At 38.0% G+C, this 7685-nt stretch overlaps 1 pseudogene; it reads left to right on the top strand.

The window, feature by feature from the left end:
- Nucleotides 1–406: 406 nt before the first annotated feature.
- LOC138397930 (52 kDa repressor of the inhibitor of the protein kinase-like) lies at nucleotides 407–4400 on the top strand (annotated as a pseudogene).
- Nucleotides 4401–7685: the final 3285 nt, after the last annotated feature.

The raw sequence follows: 7685 nt of genomic DNA, 5'->3' as shown, positions 1-7685 counted from the left end.
GCTAGGATTATGGGAGCATGCCACCATGCCCAACTAACTTGTTTTTATTATTATCATCATTTGTAGAGACAGGGTTTCACTATGTTGCCCAGGCTGGTCTCAAACCAGTGCTCTCAAGAGATACCACCGCCTCAGCCTCCCGAGTCGCTGGGATTACAGGCACAAGCCACTGCACCCGGCTAGCCTTAAGAGCTTTACAGACAAGACAAATGTAGAATTTCAGTATACTAAATAGGTTGTATTACAATGGAAAGAGTAAAAAATTCATAAGGCTATTTGTTGTGGGGAGTTCAAGGTAATTAGTATACTTTATCATAAAAAAAAAGTACTTCCAAGATGTCAGCTATTTCTCATCAGAAATTAGACAAAGTTGAGCCATTCTGCCTATGAACACAGTGTTAAGATCATGTCTTTACAGCAAGGTAAAGTGGAATATTATGGAACATCTTGCCTGGAGGCAAATGAGCAACTTGTCAGTCGTTCCAGGTAACTGAGGGAGTCTTCCAGGAAGGCGACATGTTAGGGAGCATCTGTCATGACTTATGACTGGGTATGATTCACAGAGCTGATAGTGGCTAATGTAACAGTCTAACAAATGAGGTGGAAAGCAGCATATTTTGCCCCTAAGGGGACGATACTCCATTACTGCATGTTCCATGTCAGATACAAAAGTCAAATTGATGCAGAGAAAATACAAATGCCATGCCTAAGGTACGTAGCTGCTAAGGAGCACATATATCAAAAAGAAAAAAAAGACACTGATATAATAAAGAACATTTTTGAGATTCTTGACTCCTATTATATTTATAAATGAAACTGGCTACCAAATGGATAATCTTATATCATTTCTTGGGTGGAGAATATTACACTAGTCAGCTAGATGTGGTTTCCTGGACACTTTCCATTGGCAAAAGTGGACTCCCCTGGACATGCTCCAACTACATGGATGGCAATTGTCAGTTCTCATGAACAGGGCTGCTACATGTGGTTGTGGTAGCCACACTGCCTCTTCTGAAACCTCCTTTTGTCAGGCTGTCTGGATCTGTAACCACTCTTCTGCATTTGTTTCAGACATTGAGTATTTTGCCTTTTGGCCAGAACTGTGACTGTGAGATGAGAATGCAATATGCAGTTTAAAACTAATATGTGAGAAAGTAAGTTTGGTTTCTTCCTTTGTGTACTGCAATGAATTAGAAGCACATTGCCAAAGCAGTGTGGCTTTTCTCCTGAACATTCCAGCCACCAGGGCTGGCTGGACAGGAAAGGTAGGAGAAGCCTACCATAGGGTGGACATTCTCACACCCATGGCTGGCAAGCCTGTCAATGTGCTTCCTGCAGGCAGAATATCCTCTGGACCCTGTTGTAGCTTCTTATAATGTTCTAACCCTACGCTGGTCACCACCATGTGGAACCTACACATTCACTTTGAACGTGGCTGGATCAGGTTGAGCCAAGTGGATGGAAACTTGGTCTAGATAAATAGGATTTAAACCAATGAACAGGCCTACAGAGGCTGTTACCAGCTGAGACAGCACCTTGAACAAAGGCATAGTGGTGGGACTGAGAATCATAAGAGTTGTGGGTAGAGAGGGAGTAGGGAGTACAATGGGGTTAGCTTGGTTAAAGCAAAGGATAAATGTTTGGAAAGTAGGCTTGTGACCAGGGTAGGGACATACTGCTGCCAGATTTGAAGTCTAGGTAAGGAGTTTCAACATGGAATTGTATGTAGTCCTTTAGGATGGATTAGGGGGGAAAAAAGCAGAATATATGGAGACTATGTAGTACTACTATCACATTCTAGGCTAGAAGAAGTAAGAATGTAACTTGAGAAGAAAAAGCAAATTTGAAAACCATATTATTCATAAAACAGCAAGAATTAGCAGTTCATATCACATATCACCAAACATATAATCAATATAATCAATCAAACTTATAATCAATTATATCACATATCACCAAACTTATAATCAATCAAACTGTAGTTGTTAGATCAAATTTGCCCATCAGTAAGATAGTTATTATTGTAATAGGAGATTAAAACCCAATAGTTAGTTAATAGATAGTTATTATTATAACCCAATAGTTATTGTAATAGGAGATTAAAACCCAACATGATAAATAAGCTATTAGGGAATTGGCCAGTCCATTTGGGGTATATTATACATTAGTGCAGGCCACAGAGAGGACAGCCTATGGGGAACTTTAGAGAAGAAAAGAAGGCAACCAAGTTTTTCTTTCCCTCCTAACTCGCTTTCTTCACCCCAGCTGGGCCTCAGATGTCAGAGGCCTCCTTAGCTCTCAGGCTGCTCATCCTGAGGAGAGAGAATCTTCCTGAAGGACTGTAGGTCATACACTTAGAATCAAAATGTTACTACGATAGCAGCTGGGGATTTGAATGAACTAGATAGAGTTCCCTACAAAACCAAAGATGCAATAAAGAAATAAAGCTCTTGAAACATATGACTCATAGTACCATTTCAGAAAACTGAATGCCAAATAGTGAGCCTTAGGACATTTCCCAGAGAGTGGACATTTGTCAGGTCACTGCTGGATACTGTATTAAGGTAAAGGACAGTGCAAATGTCTAGGAGCTTTCTTAGTCCTGTTATCTGTGCAGCTGCATCTAATGGGGCTTCCAGTTTGTTAATTTTCTGTTTATTTGTTCATACATTCAAGAAGCTTTGAGAGCTGTTCCAAGCCCTCAGTGCCCTTCTGAGTTTCCAATGTCTATTATTCCACACTCTATATCCATGTGTACGTATTATTTAGCTCCCACCTATAAGTGAGAACACATGGTATTTGACTTTCTATTTCTGAGTTATTTCTCTTAAGATAATGTCCTCCAGATCCATCCATGTTGCTGCAAAAGACACGATTTCACTATTTTTATGGCTGAATATTATTCCATTGTAGACATATACCACATTTTCTTTATCTAATCATCTGTTAATGAACAGGTTGATTCTATATGTTTGCTACTGTAAATAGCACTGCTATGAACATATGACAGCAGGTATCTTTTTGCTATAATGGTTTCTTTTCCTTTGGGTAGATACTCCGTGGTGAGATTTCTGGATTGGATAGTTCTATTTTTGGTTCTTTGAGAAGTCTCCATACTATTTCCCATGGGGTTATATTAATTTACATTCCCATCAACAGTGTTCCCTTTTCTCCAACATCTATTATTTTTGACTTTTTATAGTAATAGTAGCCATTCTGACTGGTGTAAGATGATCTCTCACAGGGGTTTTAATTTACATTTCACTGATGCTTAGTGATGTTGAGCATTTTTTTCATATGCTTGTTTTCCATTTGTATGTCTTTAAAAAAATGTCTATTCATGTCCTTTGCCCACTTTTTAATTGTGAAGCACTGCTGGTTTGCGAGATAAGTTTGGTGAAGAGGTCCTGAGAAAGCGCTTTGAGATAATAGTGGTTCACACACTGTTGTGTTAAAAAATACAGCAGAAACAGATGCTAGAGATTTGTGAGAGTTTTATTAAGGAAGAAGCTCTCAGGGAACTGAGAGACTCACACTTCTTTTCCCTTATCACTGACAATGTCGTGGACATAGTAGGGAAAGAGCACCTATCCGTGTTGGTGAGGTTTGTTGGTAAATCTCATAACCTGAGAGAGGAATTTATGGGCTTCCCGCATCATGAAGCTGATGCAGAAATTTTGGGTGTGAAATTTCACACTAGAATAACTGACAAGTGAGGGCTACCTATGAAGTACTGTCATGGCCAGGCTTACATCGTGTCCAGTGGATTTTTTTCCAAAATGAAAGTTGTTGCTTCTAGACTTTAGAGAAATACCCTCTAGTATCTATGTACTCTGCTCTTCCTGTGCTTTAAATATGTGGTTGGCAAAGTCAGTGCGTGTTATAGGAGTGTCCGTTGCATTGGGAATAATTAAGGAAGTTTCTTCTTTTTCCCACTGATCACCACAAGTGCTTTTAGAACTTAACAATGTATACTCTGCTCATTTTCAGAACAGTGAAGAAAGGGGCAAAGAACTGAAGGAAATTTGCCATTCTCGGTGGACAGGCAGGCATGATGCTTTTGAAATTTTAGTGGACCTCCTGCAAGCACTTGTTTTATGTTTAGACTGTACAAATAGTGACACAAATACTAGATGAAATAACTATATAGCTGGCCAAGCATTTGTCCTCTGTAGTGCAGTAATAAACTTGGATTTCATTGTTACCAATGTTTTTAAAAATGTTCTATCTTTTATAACAGCCTTTGGGAAAAATCTCCAGGGGCAAACCTCTGATATTTCCCTGCAGCCAGTAGCTTGACTGCAGTACTGCATTCCTCCATAATGGCAATTGAAGCTATAGGTAACACATGGACAAGAGAAAATAATTCTGTTTATAATACTTGCAGATTTCAAGAGTGACTTATCAATTCTTCCCAGTTCATTGTATTAGTCAAGTTTTTTTAAATATATATTTTACATTCTATTTCCGTGTGTCAATATCTTTTAAAATTTCAAACAGTATTTGTTTTTGGTCCTTAATCTTTTTTTTTTTTTTTTGTTGAGACAGAGTCTCACTTTGTTGCCCAGGCTAGAGTGAGTGCCGTGGCGTCAGCTTAGCTCACAGCAACCTCAGACTCCTCAGCTTAAGCGATCCTACTGCCTCAGCCTCCCGAGTAGCTGGGACTAACAGGCATGCGCCACCATGCCCGGCTAATTTTTTCTATATAGATTTTTAGTTGTCCATATAATGTCTTTCTATTTTTAGTAGAGACGGGGTCTCGCTCAGGCTGGTCTCGAACTCCTGACCTTGAGCGATCCACCCCCCTCGGCCTCCCAGAGTGCTAGGATTACAGGCGTGAGCCACCGCGCCCGGCCGGTTCTTAATCTTTTAAAATTTTAACCAGTATTTGCTTTTAGTCCTTATCTTGGATTGACTCAATTTATTCTTGAATCATGGACTCTATAATTTTAAAAAATATTTTCAATTAACTAAAATAATTCTAAAAAGCAAAAAGTTAAAAAAATCATAAATATATTAATTTAAATAAGGTGGTCAGAGAAGGAATCTCTATTGATGTGACATTTAAGCAGAAATACAAAAAATACATAGCCTTCCTAGAACAGCTGTTTGAAGTATTTTTCTCTAATGGAAACAGCTTGGAATAGAATACTCAAGACATTACTAGGAAAGTTTTGTTTGTAGGGGTTTATAAGAGTCTAGTGTATACAAAAACACAGGAGGCTGGTAACACAGGCCTATATCGAAAACAATAGAAAAATTAGCTTTTAAGTATGATGGGAAATCATTAAAGAGGAGAACATGATGAAATTTTTAAAAAAAAAATATCTGTGTGTGCAGCGTGTGTGGAATAGACAGGCTAGCGGGGCTCTAGAGCAGAAGGAAGACCAGTCAGGTGGCTAATGAAATAGTCTATGGAAAACATGGTAGTGATTCTGTCAGTGATGCAGACAATTATATTTGAGATATATTTGCATGTAAAATATACTTGGCTGATAGGTTGGATGCAGAAATGGAAATAAAGGAAGGAAAGGTTAATTCTCAGTCACCAGCTCCAGTAACTAGATGGATGGATGTTGCTACCGGCTGAGATCGAGAATGGGAAGACTGAGAAGATCCAGTGTAGGAGGGCAAAGCAAAGGCTCAATTTTAGAAATATTCCATTTCAAATATTCGTGAGATACTCCAGGGAAGACCATAACTAGGTAATTCATTATGTGATTGGGATGTCTAATCTGGAGATTTTATACTACCAGTAACTCAGGATCTTGAATGTTAATGACCATACAGGGGATAAAGAGAAAGCCTTAGGTCTATTCAAGATTTGAACACATAGATTTTTACAAGTGCAGAATTCCAAAGGGGGTATGCACTCAGTAGTAGGCAGGACAGGGAAAAAAACTGCAAGAATGGAAGATGTCAGAGAAATAGTCTTTTAGCCTGGACTCTGAGTGGAGAGGAATAGGCTCTCAAGGAAATTTGCTACCAAAAGCAAATTCTCATGGGAATTTAGATGAATTCATATTACCTACATTTTACAAAAAACTATTATTTTTATGTCGTATAAATGTTGTTTCTTTTGAGAATTAACTATTAGCATTTATACCCTTTTTATTGCATATATTTAAGGTATATAACATGATGTGTGTGTATATATATGTGTGTATATCTGTACACATGTGAAATTATCACTCAAGTCAAGCAAGTTAATATACGCATCATCTCACAGAGTTACCCTTTCATGGCAAGAGCACCTAAAATCTACTCTTATAGTAAAAATCCCAAATACAATACTATTAAATATAGTCTTTATGTTATACATTAGAGCTCTGAACTTGTTCATCCTACATATCTGCTACTTTGTATCCTTTGACCTACATCTCCCCATTTCCTACCTTTCCCCAACCCCTGAAAACCAACATTTTATTCTGTGTATTTGACTTTGGAAATTAATTTAAATTGGTCCTGAATTACAAAGTACTCCTCAAATCTGGTAGGAAAAAAAAATCAAATATACTAGAAATCATGATAAATAAAAGTTTAAATTTTTCAGTTTAAAAAACAGTAATTATCAGGCTTGATTTTAAAAAGTCACCTAGCCTCATATCTAAAATAAAAGCACACAAAAGGGTGAAAATCAAAGTATTGATAAAGGTATAACAGAAACAGACTAAGAAAAATATCTGAGAAACCTATTGTAATATCAGACCATATATGTTCTAAAGGAAAAAGCATTATTAGCAATAAAAAATGGTTCATTACATAATAAAAAGTTTCAACAAATGTAATTTTAAAGTTGTAAACCCCTAAAAATATAGCTTAAAAACATATTAAGGAAATCAAACAGAACCACAACAACTACAGGAAAACACTAGCATAGTAAGAAATTTTAATATGTCTCTATCAGTAATTGATAGATCAAGCACAAAAGAAATCAGTATCAATGTAGAAAAATTTGAACAACTCAATAGTTAGAATAAACTGGATCTAATGGACCCAAAGAGAACCATGCACTCAAAAACTTGAAAATATACATTCTTCTGAATCATAAAAGATTTATATAGAAGACTGTCCATGTACCTATACATATGAATTTTAGGAGTATCATAGTCATCCTCTGACCAAATATAAATAAGTTAAATATCAGTAGCAAGTAGATAACACTTAGTAATGAACAATATGTTAAAAAATAAAAGCACTTAGAGGAGAAGAGGCAAGATGGCAGATGAGAAACACCTCCAATAAGAGTGTCTCTGCAATAAGGAAAGATTTTACATGAAAGTGAAAAAAACAAACAGGCAGACAAACATAGATAAGACAAGAGTTGGAAGGAAGCATGGAGAGAGACAGGAGACTCCACAGGAAGAGGGTGCAGAGCAGAACTGGAAGGAGAAAGACATCAGCACAGCCTAAGCCCCAAAACGCTTGGGACCATCACCAAGGGTAGGTATAACAATTAAATTTCCCCTCCCTTGCATCTTGGACTGCTGGTGGGCTCCCGAGCTCCTGGAGAGACCTGCCAACACCAGCCCAGAGAAAGATGCTGCCAGTGAGCGGAGAGCCCCTTGTGGACAGGGCACCAGGCTCCCAGCTCCCTCAGGGCACCTGCACAGACCTGAGACAATTGGCAGGAACCATATTGCTTCATCCTCCCCTTTCTCTCCCCTACTCACAGCTGTCGAGAG

This window comes from Eulemur rufifrons, chromosome 2 (genome assembly GCF_041146395.1).
Source record: "Eulemur rufifrons isolate Redbay chromosome 2, OSU_ERuf_1, whole genome shotgun sequence".
NCBI lineage: Eukaryota > Metazoa > Chordata > Mammalia > Primates > Lemuridae > Eulemur > Eulemur rufifrons.
The sequence above is the reverse complement of the archived record's forward strand: the minus strand, read 5'-3'. Positions and strand labels throughout refer to the sequence as shown.